Source organism: Chrysemys picta, chromosome 2, assembly GCF_011386835.1.
Source record: "Chrysemys picta bellii isolate R12L10 chromosome 2, ASM1138683v2, whole genome shotgun sequence".
Lineage (NCBI taxonomy): Eukaryota > Metazoa > Chordata > Testudines > Emydidae > Chrysemys > Chrysemys picta.
In genome coordinates, this window is record NC_088792.1 from 85,346,210 (window position 1) to 85,373,685 (window position 27,476).

Consider the following 27,476-nt stretch of genomic DNA (forward strand, 5'->3'; position numbering starts at 1 on the left):
TTCTGTTAGGATACACACACTATTACTTTTGTTAGATTACAGAATAATTTTTTTAAGTTTACTCAGCGAATGAGCAGTCTATTAAAATACACAATATACAACTCTTTGCTTTAATTACATTTTCAAAAGAGTGTGGTGTACATTGCCGTAATGAAGACAGAAAACTAATTTCCATTAGTAGAATGGTTTCAGAGTGGTAGCCGTGTTAGTCTGTATCAGCAAAAAGAACGAGGAGTACTGGTGGCACCTCTCTAAGATGCCATTAGTAGAATGTTAATGAAGAAAAATCAGCGCAATTTAGTTCTAAACTTCAGCCTCAGTTCAGCTTCTTCACAATGTTTCCGGCAATTACGTCTGTATGTTCTTTTTACATGCCCAAAGTTAATCGTTGAACTGTGGTGCAAGAATGAAAATGGACAGTTGCTTCTGGGCAGTTTAGCTTCACTCAGCCTCCAGTCCTTGTAGTCTTAGCGTGCTGCAGTGTGTTACTTGGCATATTTCTGAAAGGTAAACTAGTAACCGGCTCCCATTAACACTGTTTATCAGAGAGGAGAGTAAAATTCTTCATCTAATTCACTGCAGATTCTATAACCTGAACAGCAAATACAATTGCTTTTCTCTACCATAAAGTAAATGGAAAATATACAAATTTGCATCAGTTACTACTGAGATGTTTACAACCCACACCTTCCCAATTATACATATGCAATACCTCAGTATGTCTTTACCTACAAAGCTCTGGAATACAGAAGGTTAGAGATGAATGGTATAATTTAATATATAGGCAGACATTACATCTTCAAGCTTGGACATATCACAGGAGCGCCTTTAAATATATATACATTTCTATTAGGGTTTTTAAATTGTCTGTTCCACTTCTCTACTGATGGCTAAAATGTTCAGGGGAGAGGATGGTCTTTGACAACACGCACACAAGATATTTATAACAACAAGATATTTCATTCTGCATTTTGTTTTAGCATGTGGGGAGAATAGTAATTGTATTCAGACTTGAAATGGTTTGGGTTACGCAGTTCAGAGCACAAGCACCTGCAGCAAATTAATTTGTTGTAGCACATTAATTATCTCCTAGCTTCTATTTAGGCTGCAGCTGTTGCTATTATGTTAATAATATTTTTATAACCACTATACACAACAGGTTACGGTAATACTAGAAAATTCTTGGGGTGGGGCGTGGGGTTTTTTATTATTATTTTTCAGAGCAAAATGGGGACCAAAATTTAACACACAGGCATCCATCAGGCATTTAGCGTTCTATTTATTAACTGATTTGAAAGAGAATGGGTAACTGAAATTAGAAAAGAGTAACAATAGACAAAGATGGCGCGTGCAGAATTTGTGAAAGCAAAAAAGAAGAAGAGGGGGGGAAAAAAGAGAGAAAGAAACACCGCACACCGCAGTGCTGGGTGGTGAGAGTTCGGGTGGGGGTGGGGAAAATGCTGCAGTTTTCATGAAATAATAAGGTGGAAAAAAAGGCATACAAAGAGTAGGTTTTTCATTGTCTGTAAAATATAAACACAGATGAATTCTGTCTTTGGTTTGTTCATGCTTTTCACTCTGCACAGCAGGGATGTTCTTAAGAACTTGCCCTCTGCGAAATTTCACTAAATGGAAACCGTGGACCCTGCATGATGTGATTATAATCACACCAGCCACTCTTTTTAACATAATTTTTTGTTTAAAATCCAGTAATGCTTCTTGTTTTTAAAATATATATCTATATTTATATGTATATCTAAAACTGTGCTGTTTTACGTCCTTACAGCAAAGGGCGAGCTGAAGGTATAACTGGCTATATCCCATCTACAAATCTCAATGGCTCAAAAACAATATGAAAATTTTTAGCTGACAAGAACATGTCTGCTGCCTGCAGTCACTGCAATAGCTCACCATGTTGCCTACTAACCAAAAGATCAAAAATTATCGATTTCATGGCGCTGCGTGCTCGGGATAGGAAAGCTACTTTAAAATTTGCATTATTTAAGAAATGAATTAAGAGAAAAGACTCATGTTTTAAAACACTTTGGAATGTAAAAATGGGTTTATGTTTTAATCTTATCAATGATTTACTATAATTCTATTATTTTTAGCAGCTGGGGTCTGGAGATGATTTTTTTCCGATGAATTTAGGATTTTGCCGCAGTATACATCTGCAGTCCCAGAATCCTCCGGTAAGATAATCCCTCTTGCGATGGGGAACGCCTTTAACCTTTTCGTGAGTGAAAAATCTGCAACCATTTTGAAATTAAAAAGGGGAAAGAATGATGATTTCTAAGAGCTGGAATGATATTTACTCTGCATTGAAAGAACACTGAAAGGAAAACATACTGTAAGCGCTTTGTGTCATTTGAGTATCTAGTTGTTGTCTCCATTACTCATACTCTTTCAATGATGACCATAAATACTTACTTCTAGAGTATGGTGATAACCATATTTCATGCTGCAAAGAAATTCAGAATCAAGGTCTAAGATATATACTTATTTCTTTTGTATAATTACAGACCTGCCATGAACTACTATTACCACACTGCAGACCCAAATGAAAGTTTTCAGAGCAACTCCCATTGAATTTGCCCAGTGGATTCTTAGTTACTTGCTTGTGTGAGAGTAGCCAACTTTCTCGATTGACAAGAGGTATTTACAACTACTTAGCCTTTGCAGCTGGAAAGAAATCAAAAGATTAAACTGAGCTATGAGATGTACTGCAAATCTGAACTCCTAGTCTAAAAATAGCCTATTTGGACGTCTGTTAAATGAAACTCTTATCCTGATGTCTAATATTTTCAGATTACATATTAATTGGGAAAGGTCAGTCTGAATAGGAAAATCTGTCCTAATCACTCTTAAAAAAACAGGACTGAAACTGAACATTTTTTTAAAAACACCAACTCAATTTTTAAAGTGTTTTTCTTTCTGATCACATATAGCATTCTTCTTTCTACAGTACTGACATTTAAAGGGTTACCCATATGAAAAATAAATGGCTTCTTGTAGATGGAGCGGAGTGGGGGAGAGGAGGTAGGTATTGCACCTTTGCGTCTATTGTTTTAGTTTGTTTGCGCTAGTTTTTCTGCAAGGCTGGCTGAACACAGCAATCACACATTCCTTTAAACTAGGAAGGCAAGGTAACAATCAGTAAGAGTCAGACATATATTTATATACATTTTTAAATGAAAACTTGGGTTCTGTGGGAAACTAGATATGACAAAATTCAAAAAGAGAACAGACTTGTGGATTTCTGTTGGCCTTGATCATAATTAGCCATAATTATAATAATTACCATTAATATTATAAATGTAAAGCATTCTCTTTATTAATTTGGTAAGTAGTAAAAATATATGTATTCGGTAAGGGCAAAATTTCCATTTTGGTTTGTTTAGTTTTGCTGTATCTACTGCTTAATATGCCGGATATTGTGATGAGGAATATCTCAGCTGCTAAATCAGTTAAAGACTTTTTCAGTTTCTGAAACACACCTGAAATATAAAGTTAAACTGCTGTTGGCTTTCAAACAAATTAAGGCGGATAACAGAAATGTTGCATGTCTCTAGAAGAAAAACATAAAAATGAAAGAATAGTCTTTTTTGTTGAAACAAAGTGTATTGGTCATTAATGACTATTTCTGGTCACTAATAACTATTTCTAATATTTGGAACAACACTTACAGAGTGCTCTATTTTATGTAATTTCAACCAACTAACTAGCTGTTTCGACCTGTCATTTTTACTCTAATTTATTAATGTTTTATGGTTGCCTTCATTTCAAGAAGATGATCTACAACTATGATATCTGCAACATTTTTTGTCTCATTATTTTACGAGAAAAGCAAACCGAACCAAGAGCTCAAACGTGGCTAATTCTTTATTTTTCTTTCTTGTTTAAAGTGTCTGCTAACAGTAGTATTTTACCAAAGTTGGGTCTGGCTGAGAGAGCACTTTGTTTTACTACAGCAAAGTTTTTGACTTGTATTAATAAAAGATATTTCCCAACTATGCAGCAAGCATTACATTACTTAATCCTGTGTCTCAAGTAGAATGTTTGAATGCTACAAGCATTTGCTTTATTTTTTTCTGCCCTGCCATGTGTTCCACGAAAAGAGCAAATATGTTTTTATACGCCGCACTTTTAATTTCAGTGGAAGATTTTTTTTTTAAATGTCCAACATGCTGCATTGTGGCGTTGCTAAACTGAACACATAAACACTTAGCATTTTAACAAGATTGTAACTGAGTCTGTAATCTGCACCTAAAACGTGCATGGTTAGAAGCCAATTGCTTTTTAACATCTGTATGGGAAATCAAAGATTCAGGCCCAGTGATTTAAATATATTTTTAATTGTTCATTCTGCTTTGAGTACGTATTAGTACCATTGCTACTTATTCTTTACTATGTGCTTTAAGAAGACATAGCTATATTCCAATAACCTTAGCAAGAAAGGTGACCAACTAAATTTACCTTTATCCCGTTTTTTTTCTGTTTAGCTGCTTCCTACTGTGGTGTGGAGTTAAAAGTTGACTCTGCAAAAACAATGCCAAGGATGTAAAAAAAAGGGTGAGAGATCTGAATCATTATCTTTTACAATTTAACCAAGAAGTTCTCCTTTGCAGCGGAGATTTCTCATTGCAGAAATACACAATGGTTTTGCTAGAAGGCTGTTTGACATTTTTTTAAAGAAGTCTGCAGTATAGTCAACTAACAAACGGTTACCAAAACAAATTTATTAAAGTACTAATCAGCTCTTAAGAAACTTTTAAAGCTATATATATATATATATAAAATGAATGCTTGGGGGCTAGGGAGACAATAAGTAGACTGATTGTATATATTCCATTGTTTATTGTGAATTCATTAACTGAAGCCCTGCATTCTAATAGCCAAGACAAAATGTTTCCCTTTTGCTATACTGTACAGTATCTGTTTTACATCGTATTTTAGAAACATTTGTTATAAAACAAAGTGATATTACAAGTTAAAGTAAATTGCAATTGTAAGACTTACATATAGCTGCTCTTCTCAGCTAGCTCCACAAAACAGAAAGTATCTAGTAAATAGTTAACTCCTCACTAACTAAATACTGCAAAACCAAACCAAATTAAAATGTTAATTGCCTACTGCCTAGATACAAAACATAACAACTCTGCAATAAATCAAGTACAGATTAAATTACTAAAAATATACATTATAACTCCTCTTCAACTCACTATAAGGCAACACAATCTGCTGAAGGCCTTCTGAAATTTATAATTTTAAAAAGTTTTTAAACCTCCTTTAAAAGAGGATCATTCCAATGGTCCACCTCATGTCAAAAAGAAGAGCAGTTTACAGCCTTGAGGCCAGAAGCAAACACACTACCCTTCCTGGAAAATCCAGGCTCCAGCAGCCCCGTCCCCTCAGGGGGTAGGACAGCACACAAAGAAACTCTGAAAGGTATCTGGGACCATGCAGTGCATCAAGGGCATTTGACTGATTCTACTGTTGTTATCAAGGACCCAAAGGAATTGCTTATAGTGAATTTGCCAATAACAACACTTTCCACTGAAATAGCACCTTTCATCTAAGAATCTAAAAGATGGGTCAGTCAGTAATATTATCCCCATTTTACAGAGGGTGAAGCCAAGGTATACATGATCGATACAGACTTTGCCCAAGGTTATGCAGCAAAGCAGTTGGGGGAAAAAGGAGTTTCACAAAGAACCCAACTCTTTTGCTGCTAGCCTCCAACCTAACCCCCCCAAACCACGCTGTGTTGGAGAGCTATCATAAAGCAGAATGAAAAGGCCTGATGCAAATTGCAATGCCACTAATGGTGACACCTTTCTGCCTACAGCAGAATAGTTTTATTGAACAATAAAGGCTTCCTCCTGCTGGAAGTCGGCCAGAGTCTGAGTCTCAAACCTTCAGGTTATGATCCAAGAAGAAAGTATTGTGCCTGATTCTTGTATTTTGTTTCTTATGAGGTTATTGGGGTGGGTCTTTCAATCTGGGTATTCAAAGCAGCTTGCTGTGCATCAGGAGCTATATATTAGCTAATGAAAGTGGGTCCCCAGTACTTCCTTGAAATGGGAGGCATAAAGCCCCTAACTGCAGGATTATGCACACAGCACATAGAGGCTAGGGGTTGTGTTTTGGAGCTTGGACAGCTTGTGGGAGAATGGCCCCAACAGGGCAATGGCTGTGAGGACCAGGCTGAAGTTTGTTGCATGCCCTCAAACGGAAAGTAAAAACAGAGGCCGTTAAAGAGCCAATCCCTTGAAAGCTCATTAACTTATAATAGTAACTTAAGTCTCCCCCAATTGAGAAAGCCTCTGCTCCCGTCCTACCCCGGCTCTATCCTGCGGGTGCCCGGCGTTACCTGCCCGGGCAAAAGCGTGCGAGGAGTGGGATGAAAAAAGGGAAGTCGAGGAGAAAGGAGGCACCTTCGCTCCCCCACGTGGCCTCCTGGCACCCAAGCGCCGCTCGCCATTCCAGCCCCGAACCCCACCCCTTGGGATGAGTGAGGCGGAGCCTGGGCGGCTGCGACGGGACCCAAGGAAAACACGGGGCCGAGCGGAGTCAATACAACGCGCCCCTAATGACCCGGACGCCCTGGCACAGGAAACGCGAGAGCGGGAGCAGTGGGCGATCCACTTTCGTTCCTTCCTATGGAGAAGACTTTAAAGCATCTTCCCTTCCGACTCCAACAAGTATGCACGGTCTGAGCGCTCCTCGAGGCGACACTGCAAACAAAGTCCATATATTAGGCAGTTTTGTTTGCCTGAAATATACTTTGTCGGTGCAAAATCGCGCGTTCGGAGAGATCGCACAATAAGTCTCGCCAGTGGCAAAATCAGCTGCCTATTTAAAACATCCCGCTAGTGCAAGATTTCGCATACAAAGAAAGAGCCGCTTATGTGTAAAAATATTCTTTGCTGGTACACGATCAGGTAGGAGCAGAAAGAGCCTATGGGAATTATATGCAGTTCAAGATACAAAAAAAGAGGCCCTATAACAGAGTTCTTGCTAGTGCATTATGATGAAAAAATCCCAATCCTATATGAAACACCCCAATGCAACACCGTTGGTATATACAAAAACAAATACAACAGCCCACATAGGTGAAACATACACTTTGCTAATGCAAAACCATGGATTAAAAAAAAATCACGTCTTGTTCTAGCCAAGTACGGTGTTGTTGTTTTTAACATAAACTCTTTATTTGTAACCGTGAACTTGCACTGGTGTATGTCTCATATAGTTTTTTTAAAGATGTTAAGCATATTTTGCCAGTGCAAGATAGTACATGCAAAAGTGTGTAAAACAGTTTACGATACACGATCGTGCATGCAGAGGCTGAAATACATGTGCAAGATCGTGCATGCAGTGGAGAAGCTTGTGTAATTCATAATATTTTCCTGTTTTTAAAACTCCTTCAGAAGGCGAAAAAGCCGAGTTTTCTCCCAAAAAACCATTGCATAACTAGATACTTTCTTTGGCAACTGCTTCCTGACAAATATTTATAAAGGAATTGCAGAACGCGTTTCCGCCTACGTGAATGAGTCTCATAACCACCTTCCCCAGACTCACTGCCACTAATTGTTTAAAGGAGTGGCGGACAGGAAAGCAGGGCACCGGGCATCCAGCAAGGCAAAGTGTGTGCGGCGAGGAGGCATCGCCGGGTTTTTTGCAAGCCGATCTCAGAAACTATTATTGTTTTCTGTTGTAAATCAGAAAGTTTTCAGTGCTGCCGGAAACGCAAAGGAGCGGAGGGATTATTATTGGCACTGGGCTCCACAACAAGCATTTGGGAAACACGACACCAGTTTCTGTAGCTAGTTGCATGTAAAAAACCCCCACCCCAGCTCGCAAATCCTAATTTGTTATGGGGGGAGTGAGGGGACTCAGAGGCCGATCGCTTGCCAAGTAGTTACTACCCCTTTAAGAACAACACCACACTGCTGCTCCCCCCCGGCAGCAACTTCTCTCCCAGGCAGGAAGGAACCAGTCTCTCTCTCCCAATCTCCAGAATAAGGTGTCTCCGCCACCCCCTCCCCATCCTGGCCTCATCACACCTCCCTCTCTGCTGGATCACTGCTCCCATCCTGCCTTGTTCGCCACAGCGCCCCCGCCCCCCCGCTGTGTTCCCAGACTCCCCCCCACCCCCTCTGCCCTGCAACTCCATTCGCCTCCCCCAGCGCCCTCCGCAGGGGCGAGCTACCCAGCGCGGGCGGCGCACACCTGCCCTTTGTCTCCCTCCGCCCTGGGAGCCAGGCACTATTTCTCCTCCCCCTGCCCTGGCGCTGGGTGCCTGTGGAATGCTGCGCGCCGAGCCCGGCAGCGGCGGCAGGATACAGCCGAGTCTTGCGCTCCCTATAAGAACCTCCTTGCGAGCGACGCCATTTTAAGCCTCTCGCTCGGTTCGGCGGCAGCGCGGCGGCAGGGGAGCGTCCGGCGCGGACGGACAGAGCCGGAGCCAGGCGGCGGCCGGAGACCGGGGCTGGGGGAACCTTGCGCTCTTGCCTCCCCGCAGTGTCAGTGGCGCTTTCTGCTAATTCCCCGCGTCCTCCCTTCCGCCGGCGGCGCTTGGTTTGCTCCCAGCCCGGCGGGGGCGCTGGTCCCGGGGGCGGGAGCCGGGGGGGTCTCTCCAGGGAATGCGGCGGCCGGTGGCGGAGGTTTGGGGCTGGGAGGGCGGAGGAGGGCTCTGCCCGGGGAGGCGACGGGAGGTCCCCGCTGGGCCCGGCCCTGGGACGGGAGGGGGGTGCTTGGGTGGGGAGCTGCTCGGACGCGGGGGCGCTTGACTTGGGCGGTCCGGACAGTTGCGTGGCTGGGGAGGCTGGAGGCGGCAGCTGCGGCTCCGAGGTGCCCCTCGGGAGGCTGGAGGGGCCCCTGCCTGTGGCGGGGCGAGGCGAGTTTTCTGCACCCCGGCTCTAGGGTGGGAGGCTCGCAGCAGAGCCTGTGGGCTGCAGCCGGGCTTGGAGCAGCGTGGGGCCGATTTGGGGAGGCGCTGGCGGGCTTTCCAGCACGGCTCCGATAGCAGGAGGGTGGGGGGAAGGGAAGCGGGTTCGGGTTTGTTTGTACTATGTAATTATCCAATAACTAATCTGCTGCTTGACTGCAGGGGCTGTTATCTGTTGCATTGTGGGCTTTTGTCTCAGCTGCATGTGTATTTGCAGGAGAGGCTCCTGTTCGTATCCATGCTGCTGCTGGGTGTCTTGAGTTCAAGCTGCTCCGGAGCTGGGTGTTTTTAAAGCGAGTTTAAAACACCCCAAGTAGCTGGAGTCTCGTTAAAGAACGAGCCAGGCGACTTGGGGCTCTCCTACCGGGGGAGGAAAACTTGCTGGCTTTGCACTGGGCCACTTCAGAATATGCAGTGTGTTGTGGGGGGTTAGCCTCCAGAGCTGATCCTTCGGAGGGGAGGTAGTCTGTGGACCAATTCTGTTGTTGTTGTTCCCTTTGGCTTATATAAAACTTATAAAAACGCAGGCTTTTTTTTTTTTTTGATTGCTGTATTTTCTTGATCTCTTCTGTATGGAAGGACTCTTGTTCTGATACCCTGTATCTTCCAGACATCTGTGGTCTTCCCCCTCCCCCAAAATATGCATGCAAGTGGTGAATGGAAAGAGGGTGGGCTGGTATGCTGAGGTCAGTGGAAGGAAATCAAGGAGGGGTTTTAGTAAAATAAGAACTTCGTTTATGAGAGTGTAGTAGACTCAGATTAGAAAGTGACCAGAATGAACAGGAGAGCTGCCTCTGATCTTAAATGTTATTGCAAGATGTGTACTCTTCTGTGTTAGGGTTTATCACCTGTAGATGACTTGGCATGCAAAGTCCAAGAGACTTCTAAAAGCCTTGACTGAATTTAAGATTTGTATAAAATGAAGATGATTATTTGGCCAGATTACTAGTTAATAAACAAAGTTTAAAACAGGTAATGTGGTAAAATATGCTGTAATTTTAAATTAATAGACACTCTTTTTGAATATCTTGGCCTAAGACAAGTGACTTGACTTAACTTCCAAAAGTACTAGTCTGCAGATCCCATTAACATCAATGGCAGCTTCTGGATGCTTGGCACTGTTGAAAATAAAAATAATTTGTTTAGGTGCCTAAATGTGGCTTTAAGAGCTGAATTACACATACTTAAATTTCACCATTGTACACAATCACGTGTATGTACTATTAAATGCAAACTATTATCTTAAGAGTAGGAGACCAGTGTTTGACTTTGCTGGTTTTTATTTATTTAAGCAGTCTTCAAAATTTAGTAGTGAAGAGGCTTGAATCTAAGTTGATCTTCTTGTGTCTCACTTGGTGTAAATGGGTAGTAGAGGGTGAAAACCCTATGTGAAATTCCTCACAGGAAAGGGCGGGTTAGAAAATGGCCTCTAGAATGAGACCAATCTTAAGTAAAGATGTAACACAAGACCTAATACAAGGTAAGGCTTGACCCGCAAGCTAAAAGCACCCTGTCAGTTTAATTGTAACTCATATCTGTTTCACCTTAAAACTAAAATTCTAAACTTCATACAATTTATGCCTTCTTCCCCTCAACTTTTGTGCAACAAAAACTGGGCTAGGCTTTCTGCTTAGTATGTACTAGCATAATGCTAAAGTGATTGTTGCAGTGATTACTTATAACCGTCTTTCTGGGTTAGATTTGCTGAAATTTAAGCTTCAGGCCTAACAGTTTTTCTTAAAACATAGGATTGACTGTATGAAATGATCCAATTTAATGAAAGGAAGAAAAACATTAATCAGAGTCCAAGATAGCATGTGTGGTTTTTTGGGGGGGGGGGAGGGGGGTAGAAGAATATGGACATTGGCATTTTAGAATTAGGTACTGCCCATTCACTGCCCACGTGTGGTAATCTCTTTACACCAATTTCTACCTACAAAAAACATAAGTTTATGCTTTTTCAATTTTATATCTAGGAGTCTGACTGCTCATCTGATAAAATTCACTGGTAGGGCTCTACCAAGTTTTATCCGACATCAAATTCTTAATATGGTCACTAAAGCCAGAAGAAATTCGAATGCATGTGCAGACATAGCAATAACAATAAAGTTGTTCATGCTGATAGTTTACTATAGTTTAGGCTAATACAGGGGTTGCTGTGACATTGCAGTAAACTGAATAACTTGTGCTTCATGACTTAATTAGAATCTACATATTGTAGTCAGGAAATCGAGTAATGTGAAGTCATTCTTGATGGCCTCAGTGTCTTAAGCTTGTCTTGAATGATTTCTGCTTTATTAAGGCATGTAAAGTAAGTGGTTTTTTTTTGCAAGTGGCAGCTTTTACAGAACTCAAGATTTGCGTTTAGTTCTGCTATTTTAGTTTTTTTTAAACTTTGTACTTATTGGTGTATAACTGAAAATCTAGGTAGGCTTTGTGAACTTTAGTGTGATACATTCTGTCATTTGCAAATTAACTCCGTCTTACAAAATTCTAATTGCCTGCTGCCCTGGGCTAGTGCACAGTTTTATCAAGTGAAACAATTGTCATAATAAAGGATGGGTGAGGCAAACTGTGCTTCTCCTTTTAAACTTGTGTGCATTTCTTGCAATTCTGATCTAGCTAGACATTGCCATTAAAACCAGATTCTTAGTATACTGTTACCCCAAAATATTAGATTTTATAAATTTGCCACATCCTGATACAGTACTGCTATTCTTCAATAATTCACAGCATTATCAAAGCCTGCAAAATCAGTATTTCGAGTGCCTGCTATGCATTCTACTCCAGACTTTTTCAAAATAAACTCCCAATTAAATTAACTTCCATGTCAGAAGTTTTTTTTGTCTCTGGTGATACATTGGCTAGAAAAATTGATGCCCTTAAAAAGGGAATAGTGGTGTTATCACCGATCATAACAAAAATGTGACACTCTGATTTAGAAGTTGATAGGGATACTTACTTTGAAAATTGTCTTCTGTGATATGTACTAAACTTTTTAACATAGTACAGTGTGAATAGATGAAAAATCCGTGGTAGGTTGGTAAAACTGTTTTGCCTTTGAGTCTGCATTAATGTCTCCCAAGAGAAGGAAGTAAAATAATTGAATAAATTAACATCCAGGTAGTCTAGACACTCTTGCTTCTGACTGGGCACAGACTGCAATCCACAGTGTCACTGACACAAAACTTAACTCTAAAACATCTTCAGTCTGTTTCAGGAAATTATGAATAAAATGGGACTAAGTACTTATTAGTTCAACTGGAGCTCTGTCACTGCAATCTCTGTCATACTGAACTGAATAGTAGGCAGGTCTCTGACAAAACTAACATTAGAACAGGTCTGTCTAGGTAGATTTTTACCAGTAACGATATTCATGTTGAAAACATGAATCAAAATGGAAGAATATGTTTGTCAATCGGCATAATCCTGTTAAATTTAGCATGAATTATTAAATATAAAATGTACTCATCACATACATTCAGGGCACACTTGTCAACAGAAGATTAAAATAGAGTTAGATGTTACAAGAAGAGGTTGTTTGCTAAATGGGAGTATTGTCCCATAACATGCATAGATTTCTAAGGGAACCTTTGAACTCTAGTTCTTGTAGTAAATATCTTTATATATTTCTCATTGGCTTAGCAACAATACAGATGCCCTCAAGTGGCCAAAAATCTAAACATCCCACATTGAGATGTGCAAATACTAAAAGCAAACTAACTAGGTTAAATGAAAGGTGTTGATCAAATTTTCTTTGGGTATTGTAGCGTCAAATTTCACTAACATCCAGATTGTAAAGTCACAAGGAGGCAAAGTACTGGAGTAAGTTTTATAGGAGTGCTTATATTTCCAAATTATTCCATTCATGGAATCGGACTGACCGAGCAGTTGGTGCCCTAGCTGTACAATTTCTCAGTGTTCTGGTGTTTCATTTAGTCTATTCGTAACTTTATAACTGCTTAATTTCTTCAATTTTAAGATGCTGAGACTAATGGGGAAACATTAACTGCTTTTAATAGTGTAGTTCAATTCAGTCTTGGAGTTTCTCACATCTATCTTTGCACTAACTCACAGGATTGAGTCAGGTCATAGACTTCATTATGCAGAAGTGCTGCAGCAGGACTTTGGTGCAAGATATTAGTGTTGTCAAGCTGCTTTATGGACGGGGACCTAGTATAGAGGTCTACTTTTTTTTTTCTCAGCACATTTCTTGATAAAGTGTAGAGTTCAGCATACAAAACCTTGTTAAAAAATGGTTTCTTCTCCTATACATGGCAATTTAAGCACAACTGTTGGCATGGATGTCTAGTCTTGGGTCTGGAATGTCTTAAATTTGGTCTTTTGTATATGTGGTGATACTGCAGTGACTTGAGTATCAAAATTAAATGATTTAAACTTTAAGGGATTACTGCTCAATACTGAGACCTTTACCACCGTAAGCAAAACTACATGTAATTGATCTCAAAGTTAATAAAATTCTTGGTTAAGGGTTTTTTGGAAGGCGGGCATATAAACAAAAGCTTAACAATATTGTGGGAATGGCTTATGCCAGAGTAGTTAAAGTAGCTGGAACTGTGAACATGTTATAACAGTGGGGGTGCAACCATAGGGCTTGTCTTAACTATTGGGATAAGTTGACCTAAGTTACACTATTCCAGCTATGTGAATAATGTAGCTTGAGTTGACATAGCTTAGGTCGACTTATCCTGGTGTCTTCACTGTGCTGCATTGTTGGGAGGCACTCTCCAGTCAATTATCTTACTCTTCTCTGAGAGCTGGAATTGACTGCAAAGCGCTCTGCTGTTGATTTAGTAGGTCTTCACTAGACCCACTAAATCAACAACCACTGCATCAATTGCAGCAGCATGGATCTCCCTGGTAGTGAAGACAAGCCCACAGTGGTTTTGGTTGCCGATAAAGCAATTATTCAAGCTGCTAAAGTATAGTAATGTCAGAAAGTGCTGTTACTAAATTTTTTTCATAAACTAAGAAGCAAACTCTATAATGATGAAGCACCCCCAATCTGATTTTTGGCTTCTTTGTGCACATTACTATGAGATCTGGAAATAGCAACTAATCCTCAGACTTCAGATTAGACTCTGCCTCAATAGCTGGTCACAAGTTCTAGGCAACTTTATTTAGATGCTCACATGTAGATTGTAAAATTGGTTACTATGTTTACAGTTCCAGCATTGCAGAGCTGGTAAAAATCCATTTGAAAGTGAAAAGCAGTCCCTCATGAGTATCAGTCTTCCAAATGAGAACTGGTATAGTGTTTTCTTGGTGTCTGCGAACACTTTCAGTGCTGCTGCTTATCGCTTTGGCAAACAACTACAAGTTAACAAGACTGTTCATGCACCCAAAATTACGTGTTTATTGCCTGCTATTGGTGCTGCCTGTAGCTTTCCCCAGGCTGTGGCCATGATTGTTCCACACTGGGAGGAGGAGCCAAAAGAGGAGGCTGACAGTGGTAGAGTATCTGCATCTTGTCTGGCCACTAATGCCTGGTCTACACTGGGGAGGGGGGGATCGATCTAAGATACGTCTACTTCAACTATGAGAATAGCGTAGCTGAAGTTGCATATCTTAGATTGACTTACTTCGCATCTTCGCAGCGCGGGATCGGCGGCCGCCACTCCCCCGTCGACTCCGCTTCCGCGTCTCGCCCTGGTGGAGTTCCAGAGTTGACGGAGAGCACGTTTGGGGATTGATGTATCGTGTCTAGATGAGACATGATACATCAATCCCTGATAGATTGATCACTAACCGCAGGTGACTGTGAAGAGTGGGGTTAAAGACAGAACTAAGTGACAGCTGGGGAGGCTGTAGAGGGAGTTTTGTACCTTTGGAGCCAGAGGCTGATGTGAAAGGGGAATTCAGGAATAACTTCAGTGGCAATCTCAGTAGCTGAGGGTGGGTCTGCCTTTGTCACCAAGATGTCTCTGGACACTGCTGCACTGGAAGGACACCACCTTTACTTGCTTACTAACCAGAGGTAGATAAAACTATCGGGCAGACATCTTTTAGCCCTGTAATACTGATTTGGCTTGAATGGTGTATAACAAGTGCAATGTTATATAGTATAGGTATGGTCAATCTTTGTGTAAACTGAACACATTTTCTTTAGGATTTACCAAGACAAACACGTAACTACCATGATGCAGTTTCTAGACAGTTTGAAGTATAACCCCACTCTAAAAGCAACCTGCAGAATCTTGTGTCCTCTGCTTGTCAGATATTTTATCCTGATTATTGGAAAATGTTAAGCATAATTGAAGGGGCAGAAGAGATGCATCTTTAACAGACAGCAACCATGCTATGCTGTTCTCACCTCTTTGTGGGCTATACTTTTTTTGCAGTATATAGAATTGATGATGCAAGGTAATCCTACTTTTTTTAACTACAATGATTTGCTTGGTAAGACCCTCTAAATCTTCATAGTACAGCTAATCCAGTTCTAGAAAATGTAGTCAAGACTACTATAGCAGGATTTAATTATGGCTTTAAACAGCTGTTTTGTGGATGGGAGTATCTTAATTTTCTTGAAGATACAAAGCACTCTTGTGCTGTTGCTGTATTTGTTAAGATTAGGTAATAAAAGCATGTGAACAAGAATTGGAATTTCATTAATTGTAAAATCTGACTTTACAACTTTAGTTCTTAGATTGCTTGGAATGGTGGTAGCTTTAAACCAATTTTATTTGCAGTGTTGTGGACAAGGCATCAGTCTTTTTTGGGGTAGGGAGGAGAGTTTTGTCTCTGAAGTTCTCCATTAATAGATCTCTTACATATATATATAACATAAGACATACATGGAGGAGAAGCAAGGACTTGGAAGCCTGAACTGTTAGTGTGATAGCAAGTCATTCATTGGGCATTCAGTTCCCTGCAGTGTAGAAAAGTCCTTTCTCAGTGGCTTCAAATAGCAGTGAAATGTTTACTTTAAATGCAAAGTATACTAACTAAAATAATTGCATTTTATCAAACTTAGTTCTTTGGGCAGACTGAGAATTGTAATTGTGGGAGAAACCTATAGAATGACTGTCTGACTTCTGTTAATACAGATTCAGAACTGGAAATTGGAAGCTTAACTTCAAATGTGTGAGGCAAAAGTTCTAGAGAAAATGTAGCATCACTATCAATGCCCCCTTCTCTTGCAAAGCTTCAGACTGAGTTTTCTCAAGCCTATGTTTGTTTTCAGGGAGTTGGTATTGACCTCGTAAGTCATCAAATTCACTGTGAATCTAGAATGACAAAAGATGTTAATCTGCAAAATTAAAGAACTAGATATTACTGGTAGAAAACTGCTTTCAGTACAAATGTTTTACATAAACTTGGTTATGAAGTCTGCTCTTACACTATACATTGACTAGCTTGTACCAAGTCAGTTTTTGAATAGCTGCCTCTAAATACTTCTAGAGTAGTCCATCAACCAAATCTGATGCTGCATTAGGCATTGGAGGGATCAGAATTTTCATGTATTAGCTGGTTTAATGGCTTTCCCTCAAGTCACTGGCATCAAAAAGCCCTTGGAATGTATCATGCTGACTTTAAACTGAAAGTACTTTTCCAACTTTATGAAATACTATAAAATGGTCACGTGGTGACACTACTACTTCACAGCTATCCCAGATGTACAAGTCTCCAGTAGGATAACAGCTGTAGTGGAGGAAGACCAGTCTTACTACTTGAAATTTTGCAAGCAACACAGCAAACTGTTCAATTTCACTTTAAAATCAGTAACCTAGCTTGCATAGCACAGAACTGGACTTCACATGTTCCTATGCATATTAGATGCAAGAATGGGAGTTAAATGTTAAGGTTTGCATTTCCATCCTTTCAAATTAGATGGAAATCTGAGACTGACTAACACAGTAGTCTGGGTTGGTCCCAGGATTTTAGGGGTATCTTCAAAAGAGCTCTGTGGAAGTTCAAAAGCTTCTCTCACCAACAGAAGCTGGTCCAATGAAACATTACCTCACCTATCTTGCATCTCCTTAGCTTCAAATGTCAATTTAAATTCTTAGACTAAAAGCATCAGGTTTAAATAAGGACTTTTTAGACAAATGGAGTAAAGGATGCCATAGCAAATTTTTCTGAGCTGGAGTAATGTCTTATGTGAGTAGGACAGACACTAGACTGAAACATATATTGTATATAAACATGTAAATCCTGCCATAATTTCTTCACTTGTCCCCTGCTTGTGTTGTACAAAACATCTGAAGGAATGTAAGGGTCAGTGAAGCTGGATTTTTTTCCCCCTCACAATTGGTTATCTTCTGAATTAACAGTCAACTGGTATCAAATATTAACTAATAAAGTTTTTTATTAAAACAGGCTTCATTTAGTTATATTTAGGTCCCACCAAACTCATGCTCCATTTTGGTCAATTTCAGTCATAGGATTTTAAAAAAATCCTAAATTTCATGATTTCAGCTGTTTAAATCTGAAATTTCAGTGTTGGAATTCTGGGGGGGAGGGGTGTTGTCACAAGATTGTGTGGGAGGGTAGAACTACTGCAACCCTCCTTCTGTGCTGCTGCTCTGGTGGTGCTGCCTTCAGAGCTGAGTAACTGGAGAGCAGCAGCAGCTGCTGGCTGGGACCCCAGTTCTGAAGGCAGCAGCACCACCAACAGCAGCAGTAAGGATGGCATGATATGGTATTGCCACCCTTACTTCTGCACTGCTGCTGGCAGGGTGCTGCCTTCAGAGCTTGGTACCCAACCAACAGCCACTGCTTTCCAGCTGCCCAGCTCTGAAGTCAATAGAAGTAAGGATAGCAATACCATTTAACCCAACCCCCCCCCCCCATAACCTTGTGACCCCATGCAACTCCCTTTTGCGTCAGGACCTCCCAATTTGAGAAACGCTGGTCTCCCCTGTGAAATCTGTATAGTATTGGATAAAAGCACACAAGACCAGGTTTCATGGTGGGAGGTCAGGTTTCCTGGGCCATGATGTGTTTTTCATAGCTGTGAATTTGGTAGGGGCTCTAGTTATATTCTCCTATTAACTATATAGTGGAGGAGGAGTTCAAACCTCTAAATCCTGAGTCTTCATGGGGGATATCTAAATGAATGTTGCTTAAGTAAACTTGGGAATAATATCAGATTGCTAGTATCTTCAGCCTCTGAAAGCTTAATGGTCTAACTCCTGAGTTAGTGTACAATGCATAATTTCAGTCAATTCACCCTGACAGACACTGGATGGGGTTAAAACTAACACGTGTAAACGTGCTGTTGCAACTGTAGATTACAATTATAATGAACTAAACTGTAAAACCCTGTATTTTTAAATGCCACCATTGTTGGAGTATCTTATTTGAATTTTACAGAACTGCAAGAAGGCAAAACAGTTGATGATGAAGGTCCTGATAGTGGACACTTTCCAGTAGGAATGTAACTTGTATCAACAGTTCTACTGACTTAAAAGGGAATAATCATGTGTGCAGCAGTGGTGGCTAAAACTGTTTTTGTTTAAAACTTTTTTTCCTAGAGGCAAATCTGTCAGTTAAAAAAACTTGTTTCAGTGGTGGTAATGAAAAGATATTTAGACTTTCAATACATAGGCCATAATTTTCAAAAATAGGAGCCTAATTTTTTTAGGATCAGATGAGATTTTCGGTCACCTGAGTGACTTAGGAGCACAAGTCCCATTACAAAGTTTGCTGTTTGAAGGCATAGCTAGTCAGTGGTTTTTTTCTTTTTTTTTTTTTTCTCTTTCTGGAAATTCAGTACTTTAGAAGGTGGCTTTGCATGGTGTTGGAGTTTGTAGTGGTCTCCCAATAAGCATGTTGAGGCCCTGGAATGATCTTCAGGCATAGATGAGTATTAAGTGTGAAACTTCTTAGTAAAACTTTTTTAAAATCTGAAACACTAATTAGGAAACTAAAATGCTTTGTACTTCCCATTTTATAGTCTTTGACTCTTATCCACCTTAGTTTGTCATAGTCTCTCTCATGGTTATGGAAGCACCCACAGTTAGCTGGTTTTGTGAGTGAAGAAACTGCTCATCTTAATCTCTAAAAAAGAAAGGTATTAAGTTTATAGCGGCTACTGCAATGACTTCAGTGCACTAGCCTAAGTAGCCGTGTTAAAGTATTGCCCTTTCTCTTGGCGCCAGCCATTTGTAGGCAATGGACTATTGAACAGGTATCTATGGGACTTCTAATCTAGAGCAGTAGATTGTTTGTGTATTTTGGTTCAGAACAAGAACGTGAACTAAAGATACTTGGGAGAGCACCACAAATAACCCTGCATCTTTCATTTCCCCTATATTTGGCTTTTGGTAACTGAGTTTATCCTAATTCCAAGTACACTTCTTCCAAATCTTAGTAGCTGAGATGGGTTGGTGCTACTGCTCCCTTGAAGTCTGTATTTAACATGGGAGTATCTCCAATACTAATTTCTTACTGTGTTTACAATGCAAAAGGAGAGGCTGTCAGTAATCACTACTGAAAATAATTGCTAAAAACTCCAGCCTGAAATTCCTTGCTGGAGAACAGAATACTTGACCATTTTAATTAAGAGTTCTGATTGCTTTTTTTTCAGTAGTCAAACACTTGCTCAACTGAGTTGTGGGTGAGCTTTGCAGTTTCAGTGAAGGGATTGCCTCTGTTTTATCAAACTTTATGGAATTATGTTTTAGGTATTTAAGCAGCCAGTACTGGTAAAGAATGGCAAGTAATTCAAAATTTGACTTGGTTACTGTCTTGTATCAAATGACTTAAGAACTTTGTATACTTCAGCCATTTGGCTAGAACACACTACTTGCCCTGCCTTTAACCTTGATTCTTTGACTCCTTGCTTCCTCCCAAACTTGTCTGTACTAGGGAAAACTACAGAGCTCCTAGCTCTTCTAGCATGGGTAGGATCTATACCAGGGTGGTCAAACTACAGCCCATGGGCCAGATCTGGCCCACCAGCTGTTAAGCCAGCTCTTGAGCTCCCACTGGGGAGCAGGGTTTGGTGCTTGCCCTGATCAGGGTTGGGGGCTGCTCCATGCAGCTCCCAGAAGCCACAGCATGGCATCTTTCTTCTCCCTTCCCCCTTTTTCTCCCTCCTGCCCCCTCCCCCCACCAGCACTCCAGCCAGGGAGTAGGGTTGGGGGCTGCTACACAGGGCTCCTGGAAGCAGCGGCATGGGTCCCCTTCCAGGGCTCCAATGGGAGCTGCAGGGGCAGTGCCTGTGGATGCAGCAGTGTGCATAGCCACCTGGCCATCTCTCTGCATAGAAGCCAGAGATGGGATGTGCCACTGCTTCTGGGAGCAGCTTGAGGTAAGCGCCACCCAGAGTCTGCACCCCATAGCCTCTCCCCCTGCCCCAACCCTGATCCTCTTCCTGCCTTCCAAACCCCTTGCTCCCAGCCTGGAGCACCCTCTGGCACCCCAAACCCCTCATTCCCAGAGCCTGAACCCCTTAGTCCCAGCCTAGAGCACCCTCTGCACCCCCAGCTGGAGCCCTCACCCCTCACCCCTCCTGCATCCCAATCCCCAGTCCAGAGCCCCCTCCCACACCCTGCACTCCTCATTTCTGGCCCCACCCCAGAGCCTGCACCCCCCCAACCTGAGCCCTCACTCCATTCCACACCCAACCCCAATTTTGTAAGCATTCATGGCTTGCCATACAACTTCTATTCCTGGATGTGGCCCTCGTGCCAGCAAGTTTGCCCACCCCTGATCTATGCTGTGGACAAGGCTCCCGCAGCTGGGCTTGTTCTAAATAGTCTTGCTTTCTGGCAGTTTTAATTAAATAGTTAAGGATGTGGCAGCCAGATTTTTTTTAAATCTAACTTCAGGCTCCTATTACTGTTTCTACATGTATGTGGTCTATAAATAGACACAAAACTAAAGAATTATTTGACTACATATAGTCAGCTGTTATGTGGATAAGTGTTCTAGGGATTGTTTTGATAATCTGGAGAGTTAATTTGCATACCACCTTGCAGCCTTACCTGCCTGATATATGGGGGCTATCAATGATCAGCATTGCTGCTAACTTGTGAAGAACCAGTGGTTTCTGGAGGTCCTTTATTTTGGGACAATGAGTGTCAGTGATAAGTCTCGGGATTTAGTTTATTAATGCTAAATACTAACCTGTTCCTCAGTCATTAAGGGATCACACCTTTCTCTTGTATTTGAGAAATGTAGCAAGTCAGACACTTCTGAGCCAAGTATTACTTTTATTTCCAGTTGGGGTGCATACTTGGGTCCTGTAAAGAAGGTAGTGAACATCTACAGAACTCAGAATTATCAAAGAGCAGCAGGACGTTCCCTGGTAAATAGGGAAAATGGGAGTTGCAAAACCAACAGTTTCTACCATATTTAATCTTCCATTCGAAGAGTGATGAGCCCTTAGTGTTGCAAAGAGGGCACTCTAAATAGAGCTGCTCTGGTGCCTTGAGGCAGGCAGGCAGCACCAGCATTACTCACTGCTTTGCTAGCTGCTAGTAGCAGCAGTATGAAACAAGATCAGTCAGTTTCATTGCAGTTGCTCAACCATCTAAGCACTGGAGGCAAATAACTGGGTCCTTCTTGGTGGAAGGGCCCAAAAAATTAACAGTAGAATTCTACCCTCTTAAAACAAAACCCAACAACTTCAGAGCAGGAAGGCGGCTCTGGAAACAAAAGAAACCAAGCTTCCCATAAATGGAGGTGGAACATCTTATCCAGAGGTTGATCCAAAAATGGAACCCCAAGTAGAGTCCAGAGACTGCTTTCTGATAGGTTATCTCTTCTCTTGCAATCAGAAAACAGATAAACTAGAAACATGTCAGTGACCCACTATAATTCAGTGTGTTGCATTTTTTGTGTGCATTTGACTTGTACAGGGGGAATAAAGCCTTGGTAGCTGTAATTTACAGTAAGTAGGCTTAGTTGTGCTAATTCAAATCTAAGTTGCTCTGTCTTCCTAAATGCAACTTCACTGTGACAAACTGTGTTGACTGGTCAGTGTGGGGCTACGTCTGTCTTTGTGCATTATTAGTGGTGTTGCCTCTTTCTATCTAGAAAGAACTGAAATAAGGGACGCTCATATCAAACTGTCAAGACCCTTACGTTTGTAAAAAGCTTTTCCAAAATCTTAAAGCCAATAGACTTGTTCCCATTTATAAAACAAATATTTGGCTCTACGGGTATGCTGTACTGCAGTCTCCAAGCATGGGTAGACGTCATGCTAGCTCAGATCATGCTAGCATGTTAAAGTAGTAGTGTGGAGGCTGCTTAGACCCAGGAAACTGGGTGAGCTTGAGAGCCCCAGCTATAATGTCCACACGGCTATCTTTAGCACACTAGCTGGAGCTGAGCAAGCAAGAGTCTGTCTACCCAGGCTGGGAGGCTTGCTCCCAGCTGCAAAGTGGCCATACCCTAAGGCAGAGGTAGTCAATAATAGGCAGTCAGTAGACTCCTCCTCCCCCCCCCCCCCCCCCGATGCTTTAGAACTGACCCTGAAATCTTTTTACTTGCGGTCTTTTATTTTCTCCCCACTCCTTGACCCAAAAAAAGACTACCCCTGCCATAAAGGAACAAGGCTTGTATCCTTAATGTTCATGATGCAAGGTTAATAAAACTAGTTCTTGCATTAGAAATCTGGATGTACCTGGTACCTCACATGTAAAACTCCATGGCTGTCTTGAGTTAGTAGGTTTATGACTTCACAAAAGTAAATAGGGGGAATGACTTTTGGGGGAAGTCTCTAATCTTTCTGAATAAAACACTTGTTATACTTCCTATAAGCAGATGAAAAATTCTTTGTTAAAAGGTGATCTGCTAAGGGTGGAGGAAAATATTTGGGTGTGTCCCTCTGCTATCTTGACATTAAGGCTTGGGGGGCGGGAAATCAAGAGATTGTCCTTGGATTATTTACCTTTTGGAATACTGATGCTGGAAAACTTGGGAGGTGGGTCTCAGAGGCTGGAATTGAAAGGGCAGGGGGACTGAGTAGGTACAAAAATCTTCTGATTAAAATTTCCTCTCCCCCTTTTTTCTTTTTAAACTTGCATATTATCAAACTAGCTCTCTATTTGTAAGTGTTTTGAGGCTAGGTAGATCTCAAATTACTAACTAATTGTAAGCTTAAAAATGCTTTTATACACTGCATGGTATTAAGGACCGCTAGAAGTACACTGAATACTCTATATTCCAGGTAAGCAATTGCTGTAGTCTAAACAGGGATGTTGCACAAGGGTGGGCTAGCTTAGAGCTTTCAAGGTGTACATCCTAAGAAACCATCTCTCCTGTAGTGACAAAGTAAAACTGACTGGTCCTTTCATTGCTCAGACTGAGAAATATTCATCAGGGAAAGAAATGAAACTGAAGACTCACTACCCTAATGTTAGTCAAACTGATTCAAAGGCTTTTTTGGAAAAAAAGCCTTTGAATCAATGTCCTGTAATTCCTGGTGGAACATACTACTTTGGTGGACAACCAACAGAAGTTAAGTACAGAACATCACAGTTGAAAAACTAGAATTTGTGAATATTCAGCATTTGGAATACAATAAGATTATTAGGAAGCCTTACTAAAGAGCTTGCCTGTATGCTAGTTTAACATGACACTAGCTATTAGTAGGAAATGTCTGAAGTTTGTAGTGAGTGATAACTTTCTCATACTGCTGAGCTTCATTTGCCAGGAAACAGTGAAATGACAGTAGCTGTCTGCACTCAGTGACACTAGGTTTGAAGTAGCTGGTGGGAGCATCTGCTGTCCAAACAGGATCCATAGCAGTTCTGACTCTTGCTGTAGAATGGCAACTTGTAGGATTGATTCACTGCTCACTAAAATTCCTGAGGAAAACAGGGGAAGAAGTAACCAGGAATAACTTACCTCTGGAAGCATTCAAAACGAGTGACTCATTCAGCTTCAGTTGTGTTGATCCTCTACACTCGGCATAAGAGTGCATGCCACTTCTCTCTAAATTTTACATACCAATTTGGGATACCATAAAATATTTTTAGAATTGGATGTCCAGTAACTCCTTGCTTAACGTTGTAGTTATATTCCTGAAAAATGTGACTTTAAGCAAAACTGTTAAAAAAATCCAATTTCCCCATAAGAATTAATGTAAATAGAGGGGGTTAAGTTCCAGGGAATTTTTTTCACCAGACCAAAAACTATTATATAGATCTAAACGGTATACATTTTAAACAATTTAATACTGTTCACAGCTATGATGATTGTGAAGCTTGGTTGAGGTGGTGAAGTTACAGGGTGGAAGAGGGAGGGATATTTCCCAGGGAATACCTTGCTGCTATGATGAACTAGCACTCCGCTGAGCCCTCAAGGGTTAACACGGTGTTAATGTAGCCTCTCATCAAGGCAGCAGGAACAGGAGGGAGGGGAGACAGCATAGCACACAGACTCCCACCTTGTGTTTGGGGGGAGAGAAATGCACACTGCCCCTTTAAGTAAGCTGACACAATCTCAAATGGATCAGGAAGTTGAGACAGTAGCTGCTGCCCCAAGCTTTCTCTGTCCATGTCCCCTCCCTGCTCTATATGGAGAAGGGGTAAGCAGGGGGGAGCGGGACACCCTGACATTAGCCCCTCTTTTCCCCCCTGCCCAGCAAGCAGGAGTCTCTGGGAGCAGCACATGGCAGTGAGGGGGAGGGACAGCTGAACTGCCAATTCATAGCCTGCTGGGCAGCTGCAGCACAGGGAACTTAGGGAAGTGGGGAGCTGCCTGTCCACCCTGGTTCCAAGCCTCCACCAGCTAGCCGCAACAGGCTGCTCTTCCTGCAAGCAATGGACAAAGCAGGTGGCTGCCAAATGAGTTAGAAGGGAGCATTGCACAACTTTAAACAAGCATGTTCCCTAATTGATCAGAAACACAACAAGGTTAACTGGGATGACTTTAAGTGAGGAGCAACAGAGGGTCCTGTGGCACCTTTAAGACTAACAGAAGTATTGGGAGCATAAGCTTTCGTGGGTAAGAACCTCACTTCTTGCATCTGAAGAAGTGAGGTTCTTACCTACGAAAGCTTATGCTCCCAATACTTCTGTTAGTCTTAAAGGTGCCACAGGACCCTCTGTTGCTTTTTACAGATTCAGACTAACACTGCTACCCCTCTGATACTTTAAGTGAGGAGTTACTGTATAAAGAATGCACAGTACCTAGTTCAACCAACTGTCACAAGACCATTTGTTGGACCCATGTGGCTGAAACTTAGCAGCAAAGACTATTTAACAGCAATGTGTTCGTGTGTAGAGCTGTATTAAGGATTCTTAAGAGTGGAGGGAACTTCCATAGTTGAAATGGCTATCTTGTAGAGCAGTCAAAATAGAGCAAAAATATCATGCAATTTAGTAGTTCGCAATGACTTGAAGTTTTTTCTAAAACCGTGCACTAATTAAAACAGAAAAGACTAAATTACTGCCTAGACTGTAGGATGGATATAGCTAAAACGCAAGCATTTAACTGTTCAAACTGCAGGTCTGATCTTCCTTACCTTTATGCTCAAACTGTTGGCACCCTTGCTAGTTCAACTTACTCTAAATGCAGTAACCCTCAGTGTCCTGTTGAGACTGACAAAGGCCTAGATTTTTAGTTATTTAGGCATTGCTGCCTTTGCAGTGTGTAACTGATTTAGGCGCTTAAGCCCTCTTCCTAGGGATTTAGGTCTCAAATCAGTTGGGTGTTGCAGTGCTGAGGGTAGCAATGCCTAAATACCTTGTTTAAAAATCTGTTAAACTACCTTGTTTCACTTTTGACAAAACAATTAAAAGGGGGTATGGTACAAAAAGGACTTCAAAATTCTAGATACAAAAATGAATGGTATGTAGAATTTTTCAGTTAGCTCACTAATGATCATCACTTTCTGTTTTCATTCAGCTGCTGTTGTCTCTTTGCTTATATATTTAAAAAGCAAAATGTTTTTACAGTAGTGCCTGGAGCAAACAATGAAGCCTCATTTTTGTGCTAAACACTACAAACTGCCACAGAGCTGGTCATCTAAATGGACAAGACAAAGGGTAGGGGGAAAGATGCCATGTCTATGCATTTCAGATTTGCAATGGTAATGGTTAATCCATCCTGATTATTGGAAGATGGGCTTCTAGTTCAAAACTTTCTTGCTGATTGCCTCTGAGCAGTAGCATGTTGCCAAACTTTTAAGGCCTTATCTATACTAAAAAGCAAAACCATGTTTCTGTAACTAGTTCATGATACTGATTTGGCTATTTAATAAGGGCTCTTCATGCAGCAGTGCCCTAACAGCACAATGTAGTAAAATCAAGGGATTTTCCACAGGGTTAACTCAACTGGGCTGTGCCCTTAAGAGGCCTCTTCCTCCTACCAAATGCTAAGCAGCATGCATTCTGGGAAAAGATGGACAATAGCATCTCTGTGCTTCTGCAGGGGAAAGTGTCTGGAGGTTAATCAATGCCAAAGCAATACATGAGGTGGTGAACTCTTGTGTCCTATTCCATAGCTTGAATTAAGAACTCATTTGCAGAACCCAGGGTGGTAACCAGGCCGTCGGCAGAGGATTGTTCATTTGGGTAGCCTAGGCTGCCAATGCTGTCTTTCTATAACCGGTTCAAGCACTCCATGCTAACTGCTGTAGTTACTAACTACCAGCAATGATTCATGGACGTTTAACAGAATGCGGGGGCAAAGAGGGCTTTCTGTTGCCTGACCTGTTGCCTCTAACTATAGTTTAAACTAATGAAGGGTGGACAGTTCTAGCCTGGGCAGATTATCTGATCTTTGCAGAAGAAACTCCATTCTGTACCAGTTTCAAGTATGTGATAGGTATTCTTTCATCTATTAAATTAGTTTATCTCCTGATAAAAAGATGTTTTAGGAGGAAGAAGTTGGGATAGATCTGCAACAAAGTAACGTAAAAATCTTGGGTAGAACACCTTGCTGCTGGCACATCTAGAAAACTAGTCCTAACTGCAGCAAATGAGAGCTAGTTAAACTTTAGAAGTGATCAGCAAAATGCATACCAATGTACTAAATTAATTATACTATACATTATGTAGGCTTATGCAATATAAAATTCTAGCATGTGTAAGCATGCACTCTGCAGCCACCTGTCTTGCCTTTGCTTTCCTGAATCTTTTTCAACTCCTTAATTTCATTTAACTAAGGACACTTTGCCTGGTAGTCTAAGACTTTGAGGTAATCAGTTGCCTCAATAAAACAGGCCCAACATGCTGCAGCTAAATAAAATAAATTATAAATAAATTAATGGAAATATCCTATCTCCTAGAACTGGAAAGGACCTTGAAAGGTCATAAAGTCCAGCCCCCTGCCTTTACTAGCAGGACCAAGTACTGATTTTTGCCCCAGATCCCTAAGTGGCCCCCTCAAGGATTGAACTCACAACCCTGGGTTTAGCAGGTGAATGCTCACACCACTGAGCTATCCCTCCCCCTCTTAGTGCTGACCACTGGTATTCTTACCTGGTTAAGTACATCTGTCAGCAGTTTTTAAAATCTTCAACATAGATCAGAGGTCCAAGTCAAACCATCTACAAGTAAACAGTCAGGAAATACGTTCCACATATTTTGTTAGGCTTGTC

General features: G+C 41.3%; 1 protein-coding gene and 2 long non-coding RNA genes across 5 annotated transcripts in view; 2 read left to right on the top strand and 1 right to left on the bottom strand.

The window, feature by feature from the left end:
* Positions 1-372: 372 nt before the first annotated feature.
* LOC101931694 (uncharacterized) lies at positions 373-6,482 on the bottom strand. Of its 2 annotated transcripts, none has more exons than XR_010599167.1 (3): positions 6,342-6,482; positions 4,477-4,538; positions 373-512 (listed from the first exon to the last, which is right to left on the bottom strand). It is a non-coding gene; the product is annotated as an uncharacterized LOC101931694 (long non-coding RNA). The 2 variants fall into 2 exon arrangements; XR_006172373.2 differs by lacking the exon at positions 6,342-6,482 and adding an exon at positions 5,223-5,358.
* Positions 2,522-4,612, top strand: LOC135981949 (uncharacterized). The gene is made up of 3 exons (XR_010599168.1): positions 2,522-2,655; positions 2,966-3,039; positions 4,503-4,612. It is a non-coding gene; the product is annotated as an uncharacterized LOC135981949 (long non-coding RNA).
* Positions 6,483-8,132: 1,650 nt separating the features above from the next.
* CTNNB1 (catenin beta 1) overlaps positions 8,133-27,476 on the top strand; it is a 32,664-nt gene continuing 13,320 nt past the window's right edge. The window contains exon 1 of one of the 2 annotated variants that reach the window (XM_005278593.5): positions 8,133-8,528. The gene's annotated coding sequence lies outside the window, so the exon portion shown is untranslated. Of the gene's footprint in view, positions 8,529-8,700; positions 8,903-27,476 lie in introns of those variants that run through there. The other variant, XM_065587119.1, reaches the window with a different exon arrangement.